The sequence below is a fragment of the Oncorhynchus mykiss genome, chromosome 12 (assembly GCF_057628025.1).
Source record: "Oncorhynchus mykiss isolate SJ-2025 chromosome 12, ASM5762802v1, whole genome shotgun sequence".
NCBI lineage: Eukaryota > Metazoa > Chordata > Actinopteri > Salmoniformes > Salmonidae > Oncorhynchus > Oncorhynchus mykiss.
The window spans coordinates 10,359,426-10,370,000 of record NC_143033.1 but is presented as its reverse complement, the minus strand read 5'-3'; positions in this window follow the sequence as shown (position 1 = coordinate 10,370,000).

Sequence of the window (10,575 nt, the reverse complement as noted above, 5' to 3'; positions counted from 1 at the left end):
AAATAGTGCACTATAAAGGGAATGGGGTGCCGTTTGGGACTTACACCCAATAGTCCTGTAAATCTGCCTGCTGCTAATATGAAGTGACAGTCGTGAAGAATGGATCTTCACACTCGTCCTCCTGTCTCTCTCTCTACTCTGTTATCTGTTCATCCCTCTCCTTCTATTCCTGCTCCACTAAGTGGTTCACTAGATTCCTCTCTCTCTCCTTATGTACTTGTTTTTTAGGGGTTGTTCTTTTTTTATTAATGGGAAAAATTACAAGTTCACTTTTGTTAAATTCCACAACTCCACAACAAGCCCTTGCGGTTCATATAACTTGAGTCAAATTAAAACTGAAACATGGAAACTCGGTGTTGTTGTGTGAAATGAATGGTTCTTGTTTTAACATCCAGTGATACTTCTTAGAGCGTTCTGTTGACTTTGTGTACGTCGTTTTAGGTGAAAAATGCAGCCAGAAAAGGCCTCAGAGTTTTAACTGATAAACTACCCCTAATTTTCAACGTCGTGTTTCGGATATTACATTTTGAGACAAAGTTCTGCCTTTAACAATTAGTGGTTTTCTGTTCCATTTATTGATGCAATAGCAACCGTTTCCCAACATTCCACTGTTTAAACAAGCAGGTTTTACTTTCAACCAAACTTCCCTTGACCAGAATAAAGTGGTCATGTCCTTGACTTTTCCAGGAAGAAGAGAACAGCTATTGTGGACATGTCATTGTGAGTACTGGACAGAAGTCTAGCTATATTGTGACATTTCATTGTGAGTACTGGGCAGAAGTCTAGCTATATTGTGACATTTCATTGTGAGTACTGGACAGAAGTCTATATGGTGACATTTCATTGTGAGTATTGGACAGAAGTCTATATGGTGACATGTCATTGTGAGTACTGGACAGAAGTCTAGCTATATGGTGACATTTCATTGTGAGTACTGGACAGAAGTCTAGCTATATTGTGACATTTCATTGTGAGTACTGGGCAGAAGTCTAGCTATATTGTGACATTTGATTGTGAGTACTGGGCAGAAGTCTAGCTATATGGTGATATTTCATTGTGAGTACTGGGCAGAAGTCTAACTATATGGTGACATTTCATTGTGAGTACTGGGCAGAAGTCTAGCTATATGGTGATATTTCATTGTGAGTACTGGACAGAAGTCTAGCTATATGGTGACATTTCATTGTGAGTACTGGACAGAAGTCTAGCTATATGGTGATATTTCATTGTGAGTACTGGACAGAAGTCTTGCTATATGGTGATATTTCATTGTGAGTACTGGGCAGAAGTCTAGCTATATTGTGACATTTTATTGTGAGTATTGGACAGAAGTCTAGCTATATGGTGACATGTCATTGTGAGTATTGGACAGAAGTCTATATGGTGACATGTCATTGTGAGTATTGGACAGAAGTCTAGCTATATTGTGACATTTCATTGTGAGTACTGGACAGAAGTCTATATGGTGACATGTCATTGTGAGTACTGGACAGAAGTCTATATGGTGACATGTCATTGTGAGTATTGGACAGAAGTCTATATGGTGACATTTCATTGTGAGTACTGGACAGAAGTCTAGCTATATTGTGACATTTCATTGTGAGTATTGGACAGAAGTCTAGCTATATGGTGATATTTCATTGTGAGTACTGGACAGAAGTCTAGCTATATTGTGACATTTCATTGTGAGTACTGGGCAGAAGTCTAGCTATATGGTGATATTTCATTGTGAGTACTGGGCAGAAGTCTAGCTATATGGTGACATTTCATTGTGAGTACTGGACAGAAGTATAGCTATATTGTGATATTTCATTGTGAGTACTGGGCAGAAGCCTAGCTATATGGTGATATTTCATTGTGAGTATTGGACAGAAGTCTATATTGTGACATTTCATTGTGAGTACTGGACAGAAGTATATATGGTGACATTTCATTGTGAGTATTGGACAGAAGTCTATATGGTGACATGTCATTGTGAGTATTGGACAGAAGTCTAGCTATATTGTGACATTTTATTGTGAGTATTGGACAGAAGTCTAGCTATATGGTGACATGTCATTGTGAGTATTGGACAGAAGTCTATATGGTGACATGTCATTGTGAGTATTGGACAGAAGTCTAGCTATATTGTGACATTTCATTGTGAGTACTGGACAGAAGTCTATATGGTGACATGTCATTGTGAGTATTGGACAGAAGTCTAGCTATATTGTGACATGTCATTGTGAGTACTGGGCAGAAGTCTAGCTATATGGTGATATTTCATTGTGAGTATTGGACAGAAGTCTATATGGTGACATGTCATTGTGAGTACTGGACAGAAGTCTATATGGTGACATGTCATTGTGAGTATTGGACAGAAGTCTATATGGTGACATTTCATTGTGAGTACTGGACAGAAGTCTAGCTATATTGTGACATTTCATTGTGAGTATTGGACAGAAGTCTAGCTATATGGTGATATTTCATTGTGAGGACTGGACAGAAGTCTAGCTATATTGTGACATTTCATTGTGAGTACTGGGCAGAAGTCTAGCTATATGGTGATATTTCATTGTGAGTACTGGGCAGAAGTCTAGCTATATGGTGACATTTCATTGTGAGTACTGGACAGAAGTCTAGCTATATTGTGATATTTCATTGTGAGTACTGGGCAGAAGCCTAGCTATATGGTGATATTTCATTGTGAGTATTGGACAGAAGTCTATATTGTGACATTTCATTGTGAGTACTGGACAGAAGTATATATGGTGACATTTCATTGTGAGTATTGGACAGAAGTCTATATGGTGACATGTCATTGTGAGTATTGGACAGAAGTCTAGCTATATTGTGACATTTTATTGTGAGTATTGGACAGAAGTCTAGCTATATGGTGACATGTCATTGTGAGTATTGGACAGAAGTCTATATGGTGACATGTCATTGTGAGTATTGGACAGAAGTCTAGCTATATTGTGACATTTCATTGTGAGTACTGGACAGAAGTCTATATGGTGACATGTCATTGTGAGTATTGGACAGAAGTCTAGCTATATTGTGACATGTCATTGTGAGTATTGGACAGAAGTCTAGCTATATTGTGACATTTTATTGTGAGTATTGGACAGAAGTCTAGCTATATGGTGACATGTCATTGTGAGTACTGGGCAGAAGTCTAGCTATATGGTGATATTTCATTGTGAGTATTGGACAGAAGTCTATATGGTGACATGTCATTGTGAGTACTGGACAGAAGTCTATATTGTGACATTTCATTGTGAGTACTGGACAGAAGTCTAGCTATATGGTGACATTTCATTGTGAGTACTGGGCAGAAGTCTAGCTATATTGTGACATTTCATTGTGAGTACTGGACAGAAGTCTAGCTATATGGTGACATTTCATTGTGAGTATTGGACAGAAGTCTATATGGTGACATGTCATTGTGAGTACTGGGCAGAAGTCTAGCTATATTGTGACATTTCATTGTGAGTACTGGACAGAAGTCTAGCTATATGGTGACATTTCATTGTGAGTACTGGGCAGAAGTCTAGCTATATGGTGACATTTCATTGTGAGTATTGGACAGAAGTCTATATGGTGACATGTCATTGTGAGTACTGGGCAGAAGTCTAGCTATATTGTGACATTTCATTGTGAGTACTGGGCAGAAGTCTATCTATATTGTGACATGTCATTGTGAGTACTGGGCAGAAGTCTAACTATATGGTGATATTTCATTGTGAGTACTGGACAGAAGTCTAGCTATATTGTGACATTTCATTGTGAGTACTGGGCAGAAGTCTAGCTATATGGTGATATTTCATTGTGAGTACTGGGCAGAAGTCTAGCTATATTGTGATATTTCATTGTGAGTACTGGAGAGAAGTCTTGCTATATGGTGATATTTCATTGTGAGTACTGGACAGAAGTCTAGCTATATGGTGATATTTCATTGTGAGTACTGGGCAGAAGTCTAACTATATGGTGATATTTTATTGTGAGTACTGGAGAGAAGTCTAGCTATATGGTGATATTTCATTGTGAGTACTGGGCAGAAGTCTAACTATATGGTGATATTTTATTGTGAGTACTGGAGAGAAGTCTAGCTATATGGTGATATTTCATTGAGTGTCATATCATTCCGTAAAGAGGAAAATGCCTAGGCATACGTTACACAAAGCTGTTGATGATGCTACACGGCAGGTGTGTTTCGGTGAAGGAAACCCAGTTCATTCACACGAGCGATCTAGGACTTTATGTGTTCCAAGGACGAGCAAATAAAATCGGCCTGTTTGTCCTGGCACGTTATCAATCCCCCTCGCTAGCTCTGTCTGTCTCTCACAAACAAACCAGGGGCCAGAAATCCTTCCAGCCACAGGGCTGATTTTATAAAACTAGAGCGGACACCTGGGTGTAAACTGCTGCACAAGTGTACTGTCACCAACTGATAGTAAAACTTTTTTATTTTCAACTGTGCAGGCCAGTCAAGTTCTTCCACACTATCTCGACATATCATTTCTGTATTGACCTCGCTCTGTGCACAGGGGCATTGTCATGCTGAAACAGGAAAGGGCCTTTTCCTAAACTGTTGCCACAAAGTTGGAAGCACAGAATCGTCTAGAATGTTGTATGCTGTAGCGTTAACATCTCCCTTCACTGGAACTAAAGGGCCTGACCCATGAAAACAGCCCCAGACAATTATTCCTCCTCCACCAAACTTTACAGTTGGCACAATGCATTCGGGCAGGTAGTGTTCTCCTGCCAACCGCCAAACCCAGATCCGTCCAGCCAGATGGTGAAGCATGATTCATCACTCCAGAGAACGCGTTTCCACTGCTCCAGAGTCCAATGGCGAGCTTTACACCACTCCAGCCGACGCTTGGCATTGCGCATGTTGATCTTAGGCTTGTGTGTGTCTGCTCGGCCTTGGAAACCCATTTCCTGAAGCTCCCGACAAACAGTTGCTGACGTTGCTTCCAGATGCAGTTTGGAACTCGGTGGTGAGTGTTGCAACCGAAGACGGGCAATTTGTATACACTAAGTACTCCGTGGTCTCATTCTGTGAGCTTGTGTGGCCTACCACTTCAAGGCTGAGCCGTTGTTGCTCCTAGACATTTCCACTTCACAATAACAGCACTTAGAGTTGACTGGAGCAGCTCTAGCAGGGCAGAAATTTGATAAACTGACTTGTTGGAAAGGTAGCATCCTATGACGGTGCCACGTTGAAGTCACTGAGCTCTTCAGTAAGGTCATCTTACTGTCATTGTTTGTCTATAGAGATTGCATGGCTGTGTGCACCTGCCAGCTATGGGTGTGGCTGAAATTACCGAATCCACTCATTTGAAAGGGTGTCCATATACTTTTGTATATAGTGTATCATGTACACAGTGTGCAGACTTTTCTTTGGGGAAAGCTTGTTGTTGGAGATGTGAAAAGGTAAATAGTATGATTATTGTTCACAAGATCACATCAGTAAGAGTACCAACATACTGTATGTCCCAACAAATATTAATTCATTGTCAGATCTGTTATGACAGTTTGTTAACAACGGCTCAATGTAAGATTTCGAGATTCTTATCTCCTATATGGCCCCAGGGGCCATGTCTAACTTTTCAAAGTCAAGCTGTCAACCATTTGAATTGGTCATACTGCAGGCTACAGTAGACTAGAGGATGGTGACAGGCAAGGGGACTTTGGTAAGACTTCAGAAGAACACTGCACCATGTAGACAGTGATATGTACAGTTCTGTCTGACTAAGATAACAACTGTCGTCGTCATATAGGGTTTCATGTTCTCTCGTTGGCACGAGGATCTTCATCACAGGTATTAGAACCTTTTAAAAAAAAAAACACAAAGATGGAGGCCAATACATGCAATGAAGGGAAGTGAAGTTGCTACCTTTACATTTCCTATCGTTATGAATAACTATAAATTACAGTTACAAAGATATTGTGTATGATAGTCTTTATGAATAATAGCTGAATGTGAAATAGGTAGTGTAGACGTCTGCCTGTCTACCCTACCAGGTTAGTGCGTTGGTGCCCCCCTCCTCCACTATTTAGTCAGGGTCGATCGATACTTCCCTGCCGCTTATCACTGAGGGGAATTAACTGTTAGTCCATACAACGCCCTTCTGGCTACATAAAGGGAGGGGAAGGGAAAGCAACATTCCCAAATGCTGACTGTCTCTCTGTCTACACACCTGCGCCTCTCCACAGACCTGCGTCAACCCACCATGGACTCCTGCAAACCGGACTGGACTTGTAGGGCTACCTGGTCTTTACCGAAGAGCCTGGATGAGACGGTACAAAGAAGGAGACACATCCTTTGTCTGAAATGGCACCACTTGAGCATACAGGGAAAATGGTGTGGTTTTGGATGCACTCAGAGAGCAGTCCTGTCCTGGGGCCTACAGAGAGGGAGTGGAACGGGGAGAGGGGCCAAGACGGTCCACCAACAAGTAGTCTCACGGTGAGTTACCGTAGGATCTCAAGGAGCACGTCATCTAACACAAGACAACACCATCAAGGAGGGGGAATTGGTGTATTTCAGAAGAAGATGCATGTTGTACTAGACCGGACTAGACTGGATCGGACTGGACGAAACCGGACTAGACTGGATCGGACTGGACGGAACCGGACTAGACTGACTGCTCCATCTGACAAGCGGCAGGTTTATTCACATAGTTGAGTAGAGCCTTACTGCAGATGGATGAATGGTCACCGAAGCTCATAATGTGAGGAGAAATTAGCCTTTACATAGCAGACCTGTATATCCTACTGTAGTACACATGTATATATCTTTATATACTACTTCCTACTGTAGTGCACCTGTATATATCTTTATATACTACTTCCTACTGTAGTACACCTGTATATATCTTTATATACTACTTCCTACTGTAGTACACCTGTATATATCTTTATATACTACTTCCTACTGTAGTACACCTGTATATATCTTTATATACTACTTCCCACTGTAGTACACTTGTATACATCTGTATATCTTTATATACTACTTCCTGCTGTAACACAACTGAATATATCTTTACATCTTTATATACTATATCCTACTGTAGTACACTTGTACATACCTTGATATATTTATATAGTTCTTCCTGCTGTAACACAACTGTATATATCTTTATATACTATATCCTACTGTGGCACAACTGAATATTTCTAAATACTACCTCCTGCTGTAACACAAATGAAAATATCTTTATATACTACTTCCTACTGTAGTACACCTGTATATCTTTATATACTACTTCCTACTGTAGTACACCTGTATATATCTTTATATACTATATTCTACTGTAGTACACCTGTGTTTCTTAATATACTACTTCCTACTGTAGTACACCTGTATATATCTTTATATACTATATTCTACTGTAGTACACCTGTATATATCTTTATATACTATATTCTACTGTAGTACACCTGTGCCTTCGGAAAGTATTCAGACCCCCTGACTTTTTACACGTTTTGTTATGTTACAGCCTTATTCTAAAAATCTTTATTTTTATTTTTTATGTAATCCTCAGCACTATACACACAATACCCCATAATGACAAAGCGTGCACAGGTTTTAAATTTTTTTTGCAAATGTATTACAAATAAAGAACAGAAATACCTCATTTAAATAAATTGCACATCGATCGACACACACCTGTCCATATAAGGTCCCACAGATGACAGGAATTTTTCGTAGAGCTCCGAGACAGGATTGTGTCGAGGCACACATCTGGGGAAGGGAACCAAAAATTGCCTGCAGCATTGAAGGTCCACAATAATACAGTGGCCTCCATCATTCTTAAATGGAAGGAGTTTGGAATCCACCAAGACTCTTCATAGAGTTGGCCACCCGGCCAAACTGAGCAATCGGGGGAAAAGGGCCTTGGTCAGGGAGTCTGTACTGTTACATGGCAGTCTCACTAGTTATCAGTCCAAATTCATTTTAAGACTGAAATACTATTTGTAGGTGGTCATTTCTACATTGAAACACATCCAACAGCCTATGAAATTCCCCAGGGACAAACGTACAATAGATGACTAATCTCTCTCTCCCCCACATCCCAGGTATTCCCTTCCCTCCGTCTTTATCCTCCGAAGCTGTGGAGTGTGACAATGGTGTTTGTGTCCTCTGCTATCAAACGCCATTTTCACACTAAATAGCTACGGTGAGAAGAGAACAGCGTCACCGCGACCCCGTGTCCTGAGGTCAGTCAAACAGAGACAGTGGCGGGGAAGTAAGGGTCACACCTTACATGGCCTTATATCCTGGTTGGTTAACTCAATGCGGTTTGGTTCTCTCTTCACAGGCCTTGAATCTTGTTGTTGCTGGTTTGAGAGGGGATTGTTGTTGCATGTATTCCTCCTACCCACCATGGGAAATAAGGTCATGAACTAAATACAGAGAGCGTATAAAGTTTGTAGTTTGAGGAAAGTTTGGCTGGATGAGATTTTAATACGACTGGTCGTGATTGATCACATGCTGACTGTAAAATGTATGTTTTAAAAGCAGACTTGTGATACAGTGGCAAAACATGAAGCTTCAGATGCTTGCTGACACATTTCCTTCTCTGCCTACACGTTACACTGTGTTACTAATGCACAGACATCTTTTAGAGACCAAGATACATGACCCCTTTCCTTCTCTGCCTACACGTTACACTGTGTTACTAATGCACAGACATCTTTTAGAGACCAAGATACATGACCCCTTTCCTTCTCTGCCTACACGTTACACTGTGTTACTAATGCACAGACATCTTTTAGAGACCAAGATACATGACCCCTTTCCTTCTCTGCCTACACGTTACACTGTGTTACTAATGCACAGACATCTTTTAGAGACCAAGATACATGACCCCTTTCCTTCTCTGCCTACACGTTACACTGTGTTACTAATGCACAGACATCTTTTAGAGACCAAGATACATGACCCCTTTCCTTCTCTGCCTACACGTTACACTGTGTTACTAATGCACAGACATCTTTTAGAGACCAAGATACATGACCCCTTTCCTTCTCTGCCTACACGTTACACTGTGTTACTAATGCACAGACATCTTTTAGAGACCAAGATACATGACCCATTGTGTTTTCATGTGATGCTGGAAGAAAATAGCATTGCGTCCTCTGTGTTGTCTATGTTGTCAATGAATCCAAATTAAAAACATGTCTCTACTTACATAATGTTGGTCTTTGGTGTCTAGTTTAATGACTGTAGGACATGGGTTGGTCTTTGGTGTCTAGTTTAATGGCTGTAGGACATGACCTTTCACACTTTGGAAGTTTAAATTCCAATAAAGTTTAGTGTTTCAGTGAGACTCACTAGGCAGAAAAACAACACTTCCTGGGACACAAAGAGGGAGCCTACAGTGTTAATGGGGCCGTTGGTTTTCAGACAATCAGTCACAGGAGGTTGCTGGGACCTGGGGAGGATGGGCTCCTGGTAATGACTGGGGCGGAATGAGTGGAATGGTATCAAATACATTAACCACATGGTTTCCATGGTTTCCAGGTGTTTGATGCCATTCCATTAGCTCTATTCCAGCCATTTGCTCTTATTGCAGCCTCCACTGCAGCAAAGGGTGGAGAAGAAAAGCTACAAGTTATATGCAAGGAAACCATGAATGAAGTCAAGCCAACCTGCCGGTTCCAAGTGGGGAAGAGCATCTGCTTTCTTTTTCAAATAGAAATAACAGCATTCTCCATGCACCTTAATTGATACATTTATAAAACCTAAATAAATTAGTAATCCGTCTGGAGAAGTGGATTGTAAAAGCAGCCATATGGAAGCAAACTGAAAATCATATCACCATGAAATGAATTGTGGCCACATTGAAATAGGACAAAAATAGCTGTGCCATTCCGATTTTAATTTGCGTGCCCTTGTGATTTTCTTGGATGACATTTGGAGACCCAAGCTGATGGGCTGAAACTGCCGAGTTGATGTACGCGTTTTAGAATGGTTGGATTATACGCCCGGGTTTTTCTGTTTTATTTTACAATTTGTATCATGTTAAACATTAGCCACTATCGTTAGCCACCATCAGTAATAACCACATATATTTATTTTTGCATCATTCCATTCCATTTACCTTTCTTTCCTCTGTCACGTCCTTGTGAATTGTTCCTGAGACTCGCTAGTAATATTGGATTATATTAGGCAAACGTTGTGCAATAATTGGGGGCCACGTAACGTAGCCTGTTTGCATCATTATAGAACTCAGTCCGCACATAGCAGGTTAAACCTGGAGCCTGGCGCACGGTTCAAGACGACTGGACCGTTGATGATTAGTGAGAATTAGGATGGATTTTATTGTTCAACCCTTATTGTACACTTTTTTTCTAACTTCAAATATTTCATGTATTGAACTTGACTATGACAACTTTCAGAATGAATCAAACCACTGTATTTTTTATTCATTAATATATTCTGTGCATAAAGGCTCTCCAAACAGTTTTTTTATTTTATTCGTACATAGGCTATTTCCTAACCGCCAAAATCTGCCTAAATTATCTACAAGATCAAAGTATTTTTAAATCTACCAGTTGGTTCTGAAACTGAAACAA